Source organism: Zeus faber (assembly GCF_960531495.2).
Source record: "Zeus faber genome assembly, chromosome: 6".
Taxonomy (NCBI): Eukaryota; Metazoa; Chordata; class Actinopteri; order Zeiformes; family Zeidae; genus Zeus; species Zeus faber.
Genome location: NC_137201.1, coordinates 23,896,840 through 23,911,839, shown reverse-complemented (window position 1 = coordinate 23,911,839; position 15,000 = coordinate 23,896,840). Strand labels below are relative to the sequence as shown.

At 44.9% G+C, this 15,000-nt stretch overlaps 1 protein-coding gene across 1 annotated transcript in view; it reads right to left on the bottom strand.

The window, feature by feature from the left end:
• The window catches only part of kcnq1.2 (potassium voltage-gated channel, KQT-like subfamily, member 1.2), a gene marked incomplete at its 5' end in the record, with an annotated part of 186,345 nt that overhangs the window by 39,745 nt on the left and 131,600 nt on the right, over positions 1-15,000 (bottom strand). The gene's annotated exons all lie outside the window — the stretch shown is intronic.

The following is a 15,000-nucleotide window of genomic DNA, read 5'->3' as shown; positions in this document are numbered from 1 at the left end:
AAAATAAAAAAAAAAGAGAGAAAATGAAATAAAATATAAAATTAAAATGTGGACTAAAAATAAAAATAAAATAAAGATATAACAAAGAGATACAAGTTTAAATAAAAATAAAATATGCACACATCTGTTAACAGAAGATAAAAGGGAGCAGCACTATACTAAAGTGAGCCCACTATGGGCAGGTGGCACGCTAAAGTTAAGTATAAGTAATATATAGTAGCAGTGCTTGCAATAATATGATAGAACTGTATGGGTAAATATGCTGCTATGGTAAATATGAGTATTGCCATCATGTATAAATATATCTATCTATAAAATAATATGATAATTATTAAAATAACATAAATCCTAATAATAATAAAAACAGAGGATGACGCTCAGTGAAAATGGTATGACGCTGTATGTCCTTTCTTCCAGCCTAATAACTAATACACATCAGCACTGAAAGAGGAGATGCGTCAGGGTGGAGGTCCATTGTGCACAAATGTTTGTGGAACAATCATTTTTGAAGTTAATCATTGATTGGACATTGAATATTTAATCGGCGTTGGTGTTTGTCAGTGTAACCTTATCAGCTATGGCAGCAAAATGCATGGTTTATTGTTGTACTGGTTATGAGACCTGAGCCCGAGGCAAAACCACAGTGTGGTAGCAGATAGCAGATAGATAACCGTTAAAATATGCACCATGCAGCTACAGTATATTCTGTATGTCGAAGTATCAGGTCTGTTTTGTCTACGTTGTGTGTGGTGTAACTGTATTAATTTAACATACATGCTTAATCTACCCTGCATAAAGAAAGATACACCTAAAAACTCTGGTTTGGTAATTTTTTATCAATGTATTAAAATAAAACATTTATTAATCAATTTTATTTTTTATTTTTTAATAATTGACATATTTCGCTGATTTATTCATGTATCTTCACGATAACCGGTTTGCACTCTAAAATGAATTGCGGTTGCCTTTCTCGACATCACAGATGGTGTCTCTTATGGACGAACAGGCACAGAAACAGTAGTTGGAGCCGGTTGCACTCGGATGACTTTTGGATTACCAAGTTACGTTGTTTTGGCTTTGTGTGTTGGAAAGAGTAATTGTGCTGGTCGTGGAAAGAATAAGTGTCCCTCTTTTTTTTTTACGGCCCGCATTAGCGTTTTCCAACGCACTGCAATTACGGGCTATTCACAAACAAAGCAAGCCCTCCACAGAGAGCCGTGAATGGAACCAACTACCTACCTAGCGCTGATTGGGCCTTTCTGGGAACAACCTCGCAGCCACAAGCTACCCATTGATATGCAAAGCGTATATGTACTGGTATATACGCCGACGCAAAAGAGGAGCTGCGTGAACCAAAGAAACATGAGAGACACAGGCATACACATATGCAAATACTGTATGGACTTAAAACTGTAGGATGTGTGCAAACGGCCCATCGTGCAAGCATGTGTGTCTGTGTGTGTGTGTGGGCTTGATAAATCCTCTTTGGGTGGCTTGTTTAGGTAGGTGTGATTACAAAAAAAAATAAAAAATAAACACTTACAACGCATGGATTTACAGTAGTTTGCATAACGTATGGCCAGGCGGCACTTATCATTCCTGAGCAAACCATTTCTAACAGCGGAGATTATGCCAATGATCAAATATGCCGATGATTAAACCACATGTATTAGAGTCTTTCAGGAACTGCCGCACTCACGTGCTTCAGAAGCCGCATTCAGGCATTACGTTATTCTTACGTTATTCCTACATTTATGGGAAAAGCATCCCGACGCTCTGCCCTCCTCTCTCCCGTTACAACCACGGATTGGACCAGTCATTCCAGTCATTCCGACTCGGCCAAAATGAGCTTCCCATCCCGGGGAAAAGGGCTGACGGGTGTGCGCGACGGGCTCGGCTCTGACAAGTGTAATGATTTAATGGAATGACTAATTCCGGGGTTAGTCGTATTTAGGTCTCGGCTCCGGCATCCCTGCTTCATGCGTGCGTGCAAAGTGCAAACAGAAATAATGTGAAAAAAAGAGAGAGAAATATAGCAATTTATTTGATACCTATCTCTGTCAGGCCCACACCAGCTGCTGTCACAAGGATCTTTCCCTACAAGGATATACAGTACGTACACAGTAGACTGTACAGCAAATATAAAAAAATATTTTCTTATACTAAAATATAAATGATATGATTGTATAATACGATATAATATCATATAATGTCCATGGGAGTGTCACGTTCCGTACAGGACATCCAATCCTCTCCACTTATTTCCTCGCCAAATGTTCCGAAAGCTACACGGCTGTAAGTGTCTGATTTACAGTAGAGCGGTATCTGTTTCTTTTGAGAAATGTCGTACAATAATTAGCCCACGCCCGGTTTGCTTTAGGGGGCTGCTGCGTGCCTTATGGACTGAGAAAAGGCCTCGGTATGAAACCCAAGCAGCAGTCAATGAATAACAATTGTTTAAACACAATGAAAAGACGAGTTCCTCCATCCAGGACGACATAAAGAAAGAGACCTGCGGACAATTGTCGTAGATTAGGGAGAATTGCTGCGCTTTGCGGCATTGGTTAAGTGATTTGTAAGTGTGTGTGTGTGTGTGTGTATTACATGCTGAAGGAACCTTCACAGCGGGGATTAAATTGGAGGATCCAAATACAGTAAACGTTCCACCAGCCGCAGTTACATTTTGCTGCGTGACTATTTGTATAATTATGGAATTGTCAATATCCCTCGTAGACAGATAGATGGATAGATAGACGGACAGACAGACAGACAGACAGACGGACGGACGGACGGACGGACGGACAGACAGACAGACAGACAGACAGACAGACAGACAGATAGATAGATAGATGTGTGCTGACAATTTCACTGGATCCCTCCAAGCCCAACATAGACCGACCAGATGTTTGACCTTTCACAAAACAAATAACTTGGAATAGGTTTGCTAAAAATTAACATCAAGCTCCGCCCACCACACAAATCCCAAATCCCAGTTGCCCCCCACCTCGCTCTACAGCGAAAGAACAGGGATATCAGAGCCGTCGCAAAGCCGGTGTTGGGTTTAGTATTTATTTAGAAAAGGCCACACAGACTGGACTTTGCACTTGTTTTGTGCGCCCGCACCGACGACCCAACCCGCTTAATATGCAACCTGCGGTCCTAAAATAGGACGTTACCTCATTACCCTCCCTCCTACCACCGTTGCATTACAAAATAGAAAAAAAAAAAAATAAAAAAAAAATATATATATATATATGTATATTTAGTGGAGCGAGGAGTAGGGCGGTGTACGCGTGGCTGGTCAATGAATAACGTGGGCGAAGCGGCTCCGGCTGGGGGACGGGAGATAAGCCACTCCGCCGGAGAGGACCGGCCTCCTCGCTGCCCCGACCGGGGCCGACTGGGAAACATCTCAGCCAGGGAAAAATGCTGAGGCACGACGTCCACCGAAGCCCGGGAAAGCACCGCCCCGCCCCGACCACAACACTCGCATGCACTACTCAAAACGGCAACGCCATGGAGTTTCACACAAGTGGCGAGAGCTCCACACAAGCTGGAATTCTGCGATGGGAATTATTTTGCAGCCATTAAAGGGCGATGTTTAACTCGGGAGTCCCGGGGATAAAGGGAGCAAATAAAATAGTTCCATCCTTTTCATCCGCGATGCAGGAAAACACTTGTGTTTCACAGCTCCCTCTGGGTGTTTGCGTAGAAACGGGGAGAAGGGACGTAGACATTCTATATATCTGCAACTCTTTTTCGGTAAAGCAGCTTGTTTAAGTTGCTTTTTAACCGTTTAACGTCATATTATGGTCAGTTTCCTTTTTTTTGGTTTTCATTATTATGTCGTAAATGTCCTCCCGGGTTTGTAGTTTGGTTTGAGTTCTGCCATTTTAAGTGTGTAGGTCTTTTTGTAATTGCACTTTAACCTGTTATCCCTGCGGTTTTATTCTGTCTTTTTTTTCATGTTTTTTCGTGCTTTTTCTTCATATGTCTTGAGTCTCCTTTGCTTTTACATATTATGTATATTATGTATTTTTATCCTTAATTAATAATCCCTGCAAACTCGTCTCGCCTTTTACCCGGGAGCTGCACGACCACCATTGCAGTTTTGTGCTGATGATCTCGCTGAGAAAAAACCCCCAAAAAAGATGCATGTGTCCTTTTCACGTGTGTTGCTCTTTTCCCTCTCAGACAGAGCGTGCGGCATTCACCCTTCACCATTCCCAACCAGACATCCAGGACCTAAAGCCATTGAAAGCGCTCCTCAGCAAGCTGCAGACTCATGTGCATCATGTGTCTAATGCTGTGCTGGAATCAGGCATTTCCTCTCGCGGCGTCGAGCTGAATCACCGGCTGGTGTCGCGTGCCACAGCTATCTCTCCGAGAACGAGCTTCACCTCCCTTAATACCTTTCTGTTGACAGCTTGTTGTCACGTCAGCACGGCCCATGTGTGCGACTGAGTGTGCACGTGTGTGTGTGTCAGCTGACGGCTCTCCGAAGTCTCGCACGCACACACACACACACACACACACACACACACACACACACACACACACACACACACACACACACACACACACAGACACACACACACACACACACACACAGTCCGGTGCAGCTGCAAAACAAAGATATAAAAAACACACAAAGACTAAGTGTTACGAGAAATGCGTATCGCTTCTTCACACTTTAGCGGGAGTCCCCTTATGACAGAGTGATAAAAAAAAATACAAAGATTAAAACTGCATGTGGTTCCAGCTTTGGACCGTACACCCCAACCTGCAATGAACTAAAACGTAGTCTGAATGAATTGAATGAGTGCAAGGATGTTAACTTTGCACAGTAGGCCTACCTCTAAATGTTTATAGTCTGTTCATGTAAATTATGTTTGAGTACAAGTTATATGTGTGTGTGTATGTGTGTGTGTGTGTGTGTGTGTGTGTCTGTGTGTGTTTCCTCCAGTAAAGGTGACCACTAATGACCAACTGTGACAGCACGACCCTGTGGTCTGTGGCTACACAAAAACACACACCCACACACACACACACACACACACACACACACACACACACACACACACACACACACACACACACACACACACACACACACACACACACACACACACACTAATATAGACCTGAATCCACAAATGTCTTCAAGTGGACCTATTATGCTCCCTTTCAGCAAGTTAATATAGGTCTCTGAGGTCCGCAAAACATGTTTTTGATTTTGATTTTGCTGAAAGTACCACTCCGATTATGCATTGTAGCCATTGTAACATGCCTCTAAGCCGTCCTGTTCTCCACGGGCTGTTTCAGTGGGCGGAGCCACCCTCCTGAGGCCCCTAGTTCTGTGAGCCAATGGGGGTTTGAGCACGGCCTCCGAGTTCCGTTGAATTTCATCCGTAAACTTATACTGATTTCACCTCACCAAAAATCTGTTTCCCGACAAATTTGAGGCGAGAATTAAACAATCTTCACTCATATTGGATCCACAAGGCCTCATTTAAAAGTTTGTTCTGACTTTCGTTGCTGTTCTCCAAGCTCGTCGGAGACACCGCAGCAGGGATTTCTTTGTATCGTTAAATTAGTAAACATCGATAAAACAAAATAAAATAAATACAATAAAATAAATACATCTACAATGAAAACGTGTGTATTGGTTTTGTTGGGAGAAACGCGCAGCGGACGGTATGGCGCAGACGACGATGGAAGGAAATCCGTGACGAGCTGACGTCACCTCGTGCAGAGAGTAGAAATAACCTTTGAAAACGAGTGAGTCTCCGAAGCCTGAGCGTTATGCTCACAGGGATGACTTTGTCATTATTTTAACTCACTTTTTGACACTTTGGCCACGTCTAATATGAACATCCCATATTGTTACGTTATGTATTTGACAGAAAAAAAAAAGGGAAAAACATAATAGGTCCCCTTTAAACTGAGAAGAAATGAAGGAGAAGCAATTAAAGTGGAACTATGTCTTGCTATGACCTTTGTTTATTATTATTCTTAATGTAAGAATAGGATAGGTAACTTAATATCTGGGTGTAAATACCTGTATACCGAAATTGTTTTGTCATCATTTATGAATATAAATGAAATTTAATGGACAGTTGCACAAAGTTGTGTTTTATGTTTTTGTATTTTTCCTTTATTCCTACCCAACCCAGACTTCACCTGTTTTATTTTGATTTTCATTTGTCCCAACCTAACTAAATAATTGTATATACGGCACCAGGTAGAGAGGCAGAGTGGGAAAAGGGGGGAGAGCGATGGGAATTTAAATTGTTGTTATTATTGTCTCTACGTTGCAGGGTTTAAAATCTTAAACACCAATAGGCAAATTGTTGAAAAACGTGTATAGACTTGTATATATATTTACCTTACACATGCACATACGCCAGGCTGCGGACATGCGTGTGGTGCACATTTCTTAGCGTGCACGCATGCCGCGATCATCTCCACCCGTCCATTAGGTCCATCACGCCTGCAGACGATCAGCGTCTCAGCCCCGACGAGGACGCTGCAGACCTAGCATTACCCGAGCCTCCGCCACCGCAGCCAAACTGGCCCTGTAACCCGTCCAGCTTTCCAAACCATGACCAGCGCAATCTCACAAAACCCCAAATCACTTGCTTTTTTTTTTTTCCACTTCAAATCGAGGCATTGGCCACAATGACACTACATTTTATTGATAGCTGTGTTTTGTCAAAGCACGACGTCTGCTGGATACAGGCCATTAAGGGTTTGTTGCTTAGTTACTGAATTACTCATTGCATTGATGATGCATTGATGATGTCCACAATCGTATATTGATTTCAATAATTTGATTGCTACACCAATCGCTACACCAATGGGCGGCATGTGGACATATTGCTTTGAACATTGATGGTTCTCAAGCTTTTTCTTTGAAGGAACTCAATATGATACATATTGGGCCGCTGGGCCCCATTTGATACGATTTCGCCTCTGGTAGCCCAATCTGAGAAGATTTTTCAAACCTCCATACCTTTTAAGTATAGTTATGGACAAACAGTCGTTATTGTATTGTGTATATTATTGTGTCTTTAAAATGAAATAATGGCGGCAATCATTTTGCCGGGGACCACCTGGAACCTCTTCAAGGACCCCTGGGCAGTCCCCGGACCCCACCTTGAGTGTATTGTTGCACAAACAATTCAATGTCGCCACCCACAGGAACTACTCGAGTCTCTACCAGCCGACGTAGAGTTCAACCCAGAATGCCGACACGCTCTGCAAGAAACAATCCGGCTTCCTGCGCGTTCGCCATCAGGGAGGTCTTTCTCAACGCGAGTATCAGCTGAGTCCTTGAAATGCAAAACTGAGCGAGCGAGTGAGAGAGAGAGAGAGAGAGAGAGAGAGAGAGAGAGAGAGAGAGAGATAGAGAGAGAGAGAAACAGCCGTGTATCTCCCGCGACCTTAATTACCTCTGACGGGTGCAGCAAGGTATGAGGTGTAGACATCAGACCAGACGGCTTGTTAAGCAGCGCTACGACACATTCCTGGCCGACAGGAGGAATGAACCGCGGAGAGGAAGGCGCAGCGGAGCTTCCCCGAACGAGACCGCGCGTCACGTGTCAAGCGAGGCTGTGGCGTGATCCTAATGTGTTTTTTTTTGTGTTTCCTTCCTCGGGGTGGGGAACTCAGAGATGCATGAAATGTGTTTTCTCCTCCGTTTTTCGCGGCGTAAAAATCGCCGGACGCCATCAGAAAAAAGTTAAACGCTTAAATTGGCCGGACCGAGCACTTTGCAGAAGCCGCTTATCCAGAGGGGGAAGATTTGAATGTTATGTGGAAATTAATTCCGATGGATTGGTTCGAGTTTGGAGGCTCTTTTACCGGCGTTGTAAGCTCTAACGCTCCGAAATAATACAAGGGTCCGATTGAGAAGCTGCCTCGTTCCCTCTGCCACTCGGCTCTCGCAGGTGATGTTTCACCTGTTTCACTTTGTGTTTTGCGGTTCATGTTTATTTATATGTGATGCTAAAGGTGGTCCTACTTTTATTCTCTCACAAATTTGACAACGAGGTCAAAAAATATTGATTGATTGATTGACTTCAGGCTTCATACGTGTGGATCTCCACAGCAAAGTGAGAGATGACTTTACAGGGAGAACCATGCACTTACGTACCACAGACTAATAATCTATGCATGGAATATTTTGCCTAGTTTGAGTGTAAAAGGACATGTTGGTTCAGGTTGTTATTATTATTGTTGTTATAATATACGGGGCAGCTTAAGACACGCCAGGCCAAAAATAATACAAATAAATAAACGAATAAAGGCACATTTGGGAGTACATATAAAAACCTTGTAGTGATGAACTCTGACCATACACAGGCATATGCCTCCCTCACACACACACACACACACACACACACACACACACACACACACACACACACACACACACACACACACACACACACACACAAAGCCAAAATGATACACACAAACACACAGCCACACACATACAGACACACACACACACATAGCCACACACACACACACACACACACACACACACACATTGGGCAGAGGACAGTGAAAGCGGCCAGGACTGTTATTCTAGCGCAGGCTGGCTGCGTTGACCGTGTAATCTCCAGGGTGGAGTCCATATTGGGTTTCCAGGCAATTCACTACTTGTGGCCTGCTTGTTTTGTGATCTAGCTAAATGGGGAGGGCGAGAGAGAGAGAGAGCGATAGAGTGAGAGAGAGAGAGCGGGACTGCAAGAGGGAGAGCGAGAGAACAACAAGTGTGGGTTGTTTTTCTTTGTGCCTCGCATGTTGTTGATGAGATGTAATGCAGTGTAATACAAGTGGTGGTTAACCTCAACGACCTCGGAGGAGAGCGGAGCGAGGGAGCGCGGATGAAAGAGAGGAAGGGACCGAACGAAAGAAGGTACTAAGGGGAGGAAGTGACGACAAAGGGAGGCCACAAAATCCCACAGAAATACCCTTTCCGAGCCGTCCGCCGGTGAACCCGTGTGGAGTTTATAACGTCGGCAAAGTATCAACATGCAATAAACAAACCTGATTTGGTGGGCCGCGATTGTTTAATAACTGGACCTTTACCTTTAAACAGATAGAATGCGACTGGGTCAGGACGCCGTGACTCGATGGAAATGGCTTCCAGGGTGTTATTATGTGGCAGACGACGTTCCCAGAATTAAATTATGTGGCAGTAAAACGTTACCGCCAGAACGTCCAACTAGAACCGAAACTGGCTTCAAATCTAATACAAATTAAATGGTCTGGCTGTGTGTTCGGTGTGTTTGTGTGTGTGTGTGCGCGCGTGCGTGCGTGCATGCGTGCCTGTGTGCGTGTGTGCATGGGTGTGGAAGGTACATCTTGACCTTAGGCAACAGGAATAACGTGGCCACGCCCGACCGAGCATTCTGTGCACGTCGTAGTCAGAATAACAGGACTGATTGTGCTCCCCAGTGACGCGGCTGCTGCTCACGACTCCAACCAGATAAGGGCCTCATTCGGGCCGGTGAGATAAGGCCACCGCGTCTCTCAAGGCCGATATTATCAAACGCCTAAATTAGCAAATGGGTTCTTGCTTTTTTTTTTTTTTTTTTTTTTTGTTTTTTTGTTCATTCTAACAACGCTGATCCCAGGGGCTTTTATTTTGAAAGAACGCCAACCTTCACATCAACAGTCAGGCAGCTCGTTGACAAACTCGGCACAAAAAGGAGGGGCATGCTGAAATGATGCAAGCGGCTGTGTAATATTTAAGCACACGTAGATAACTCACAACGGGGTCTGTTTTATTTTGTGGATGAAAAGCATTGCTCTCGATATTTTGGCACTGCATCTGCCATGTGACTTACCTAAAAGTGCTATTGGAAATCCCCTTTTCCCTTAGATAATCAAAATATATCAAGAGTCAACAAACACACGACACTTGCCCTTTCGGATTTTTGAGGTCACGCCAAAAATCATTGTGCTGAATGCTTAATTCAATATAACTGCACAACAACAACAGTCCCCCCACTGGTTGGACCTAACCAACGCGAGAGGGGAAGCAAGAACGCATAAAGATAAATGGAGAAAAGCCTGACTTAAAAAAAAAAGACCCACACACACACACACACACAAAAAAAAAAAAGATCGGATGAAAACATCTAAATTGCCTGAACAAAATGAATGAATGTTTTGGAGTAAGGGACTGGAGCGGTGCCGGGGTGTAGGAGGATTAAACTCACGCCAAGCCAAGGCGCTCTATCATCTGCAAAGCGCTCGGATTGCCAGCGAATTGTCTCGCAAAAGGCTGGAGCATGTTTCTGCTCAGGATCCGCACGAAAGGTCCCGGTGCCAGGGACGATGCAGAGAAGGGGCTTCTGGGTAAACGGAGGCCCCCGGGCGCGCACCGCTCCAAATCCCACCTGCGTGTTGGGTGGTACACGTCGCCCCGTGGTCCAAACACCGGTTGATTCAGCGGGGATGGATGAGCGCGAGAAGCGGGCTGATCCCAGCTCTTGCAGCCATGCATCCCCCGCTCAATCCAAGAAAGCAAAGATGAGACGTTTTTTTCGAGGGGCTTTTTTTTTTCCTTCTATTTCTCCCCTGTCTTCTGCTTTGGTAAAACGCAACACTGCCCCCTGTTTGAACACCGTGCTTAAGGAAATGCTAAGAAATGCCGAATTCCCCATTGATTCATCACAGGACACCGGTTTCATTTTCACAAGGCTGGTGAAAAACGATATCAATCAACCCCGGGGAGTTTCACTAACAGAATAGAAATCATGTTAGAATCAAAGAGATGGCACGGCATGAAATGAAACCGGTCCTTCAGCCCCCTTCGCCGCTGAGGGAGGCAGCTTTCGCAAAAGAAAAATATTCCACCTTCAAAAAAAAAACGTTCGCGCAAGCGCTCCCCGCGTCGACTTGTGTTCCGCGTTAGCGGCTATGCCGGTGGTGTTGGTGAGAAACTGCTTCATTTGTCGCCTGTTGCCGCGGCGCTGCTGATGCACAATGCCGCATTACGGTACCAACCGTGGCCCTCCCTCCCCGTTTTCCATTGGTAGAAAACTCAAGGGAGAATCCAGGATGGGGAATTGGCCGGCGGTGGCCTTTATAGACCCCGAACTGGAAGAAAAAAGTCAAAGAACTGGATTGGATGGGCGCTCGGTATCGGCCTAGGAGCACAGACAACTACAGTATTTTCTAGTCCGAGGAACTTAATTTTGTCGCGTTCGGTATTTGGTACAGCAGCGGGTCGGCAACCTTTCAGATGGAATTAACAAGTATGAAACACCACAAAAATTAAGTAACTCAATGTGCTGACTAGTAAACATGCTGAAACTCAATTGGACACTGGTGTGGTCCTTTAAGGACTGGGAATCAGTTCTGACAGTGAATCCCTAGTTCAACCGTCCTGTTATTTTGGTGCGCTCTTTTATGCTTTGGCAATGCAAAATGTATACCTTACCGTGCCAATAAAACTTCTTTGAATTCAAGAAAGAACAAGAGAGTGGGTGCCCGTGCGCATGCGCGCGTGTGTGTGTGTGTGTGTGTGTGCGCGCAAGTGTGTGTGTGTGTGTGTGTGGGGGGGGGGGGGGGGTGATTTAAGGCATTCTCCCCTGGACGAGGGCAGCTGGCAAAGCCTGGACTGGGAGGGCGGAGGGGTGGAGAATAGGGAGTGCGAGGGTGGAAGAGGGAGGGAATGGGAGGGGGGTGGAGGAAGGAGGGAGGGCGAGTGGCGGGGTGGAGGAGGGAGGGGGCGGGGGGTAAGAGAGGGAGATGTGAGGTGATGGAGAGGAAAGCTCTCCAGCTGAGGCAGCAGATCTCCACACAGTGCTGCTGCCAACGTCAAGAAGCCGAGGGAGAGTCGCTGTGTGTGTGTACAGTATATATTTGTGTGTGTGTGTGTGTGTGCGTGTGGGGGTATTTGTGTGAGCAAGGGTTGCCAACCTTACATTTTCAGCTCTACTGATGTGATTGACTGTTTTTAACAAACATGTCACATTTTTTACTGACATGATGACGAAGCATAAACGTTCACCCTGGGCTGCTCTGGATGGACTGACTTCATTTACTCAGACAGTAGGAGGTAACGTCCTTGATTGATGGGCCTGTCAGTAAAAAAAAAACAAAAAAAACAAAAACACATATATATATATAATAAAATTAAAAATGATATGCAAATAAAAATATATATTTTACATTTATTTTAAGATAGTTGCATTTCTTATTTTACGATTTTTAATTTCTTATTTTATGACATTTTATATATTATTTTATGATATTCTTATTTGCATATATATATATATATATATATATATAAATATATATATATATATATATATATTTAAAAATATGTTTCACATTTATTTTCTGATAGTTACATTTCTTATTTTACGATTTTTTTAATTATTTTATGACATTTTATATATTATTTTATGATATTTTATGATATATATATAAAATACACTGTAGATCTAGTTGTATTTACTGATTTATTTTTTATTAACTACAGCCTTTCATGGATGAAAACCACCAATTTGTTTGGTTTGTTTGCTGGATTAAAAAAGTGAATACAATTCCCGTCGTCAGCGTTTTGTGCCAGTCCGAAATCAAGTGATTTCTATGAGTCACAGGCTTATGGAACATTTTTATAGTTATGGAACAGTTTAACCTTTTTAGAGATTAATGGACCGAGTTGTGATTCATTCTTACTGACTGGCCCGTAAATTCACTGACAGCTGGCAACTCACCGGTGGGTGCACAAACACGCGCGCATGCAGACATTGGCAAATTCACACATTCACCCACACTCTCTTGGACACGCGCACACGCACACACACCCACACACACACGCACATGCCGCCTCTCGCACACAGGAAGACATCACCCTTTCCTTCCCAAAATCCCGGAAATATAATCGAAAAAATGGAGCGAACGCCCGGTTCTCTCGTATCAGCTGGCACAAGACAAGAATGGGCTTTTTTGTGTTCAAATGTCGTTGGCCAGCTGAGATGACCTCTGACCTCCAGACACAGGCTGTTTGGCCGGGGGTTGGACTGGTGGGAACGACCTCCCCAGCCCACACTGACCTTTCCCTGTCCTTTTCTCACCGTGTGAAAAGGATGAGTGTGTGTGTGTGTGTGTGTGTGTTTGTGCATGTGTGCGTGCGTGTATGTGTGTGTTTGTGTGTCAGTGGTGTGTGTTTGCGTGCGCGCGCGCGCGTGTGTGTGTGTGTGCACGCGTGTGTTGGCGCGTGAGAACTCGACGTGTTAACTTGAGTGCGAACTCTGGAAGAGATAAGGAAGCAGTTGAACTTGGCCTATGAAACGTGGAAATTAGGAACTTGAAAAAAAATACTCTTTTTATGTCCCTCAAAGTGGCAACCCATCAGGTCACGTCTGTGTTGGGTGGATTTTGCTACAAGTCCCCAAATTCCAATTGAAACAGCGTTTTTTTGTTTGTTTCCTGTTAAATTCTTATCCTAAAACCCTGCCTCGCTGTGAGGGACTGATTTGTTTTTGACTGGTATACAATTACCGACCACGACGAGCTGCGTACACCGCTTTATCAAATCGGACCAACCAGCCCGTCACCAACAACGTAAAACAGCGTGTAGAGCGTAATGCAAATACATCAACCGGCTGTTTTTTTTTATAAAGTGCCATCAAAATGAATTAGGGCTGTAACGATCAAATGTGTGATTTTTTTATTTTTAACGAAATAATCTTGTGGATTACCGCTTTAAAGTCACTACCTACACCTTCGCCGTTACTACCGGCATCAGCATCCATCTGCGCTTGGTTTCACATCTGGGGTGAAGCAGATCGGATCCCACGGTTTTATTTTGAAATCAACTTTCACATAAACTGCGGAGGTCAGCGATGCTGCGTGAAGCCTTTCTACTATTGAGAGGGTGTGAAAGGAGCTCAGCGAGATCAATCTGCACAACACACACTACACACATACACACACACACGCTATACACACACACTACACACACACTACACACACACACACACACACACACTATACACACACACACACACACACACACACACACACACACACACACACACACACACACACACACACACACACACACACACACACACAGGCAGTTCTCCAGCGGTCACTGTGCCTCTTCGGGAGTCTGTTTTGGTTATACCACGGCTGATTACACTCCCTCCCGTCCTCTAAAAAAACTCGGGGAACACGAGAGGCAGCGCGGGGTCTTATCTCGCTCTTATCACCGCCGGCTTCAGACCCATCTCCCTAAATCTCCCCCCGCGCTCACTCCTCGAGAGTCTTTTTGGAGGACGGGCGCTATCCCAGCATGCCGGCCCGCGCGGCTCCTGTGGCTGGCGTGTGAGTGTGTGTGCGTGCGTGTGTGTGTGTGTGCGTGTGCGCGTGTGCGTGTGTGTCTCCGTCTGAGGATCAGCGCGGCTCCTTATCTCGGCCTCTTATCGGGACGACTCGAGGCCCAGACACTCCTGCTTTGCCTCTCCCCGAGCAGCGGGTTATGGAGGAGACGCTATCGCTGCGCCTGTCTGCAGTAAACGTCTCCCGCTGTCTCTCTCTTTATCTCCGTCCGTCCGTCCACCTGTCTGTCTCTCCCTCCGTCTCCATTTAATGTCACCGCGTTCTTTTTCCGTGCGGGACTCTGAACATTTGCTTTGCGGCATCGCGGCGTGCCTGTCTGCATCGCTCTGCCTCTGGTTCAGAATGAAATAAAAGTAAAAATCTCGTATGGCATTCCGCCTTTCTATCAATGAAATTCAACCAATTCATCAAATCCTACCACATATTAGTAAATTTCATCCCGGCAGGTAGAGTAGACACCACTGTCCCCCTCTTCTGGAGGAACAACATATTTGTTCATTTCTCGGGACAGAGTTCATCTGTGATGTCACCGCGTCTTCCCTCATCAATCGCCATGGTCATTGTCGTCGTAACGATTCCAAAAAAAATTCAATAAATCAATTCATCAATGTTGACAAATAC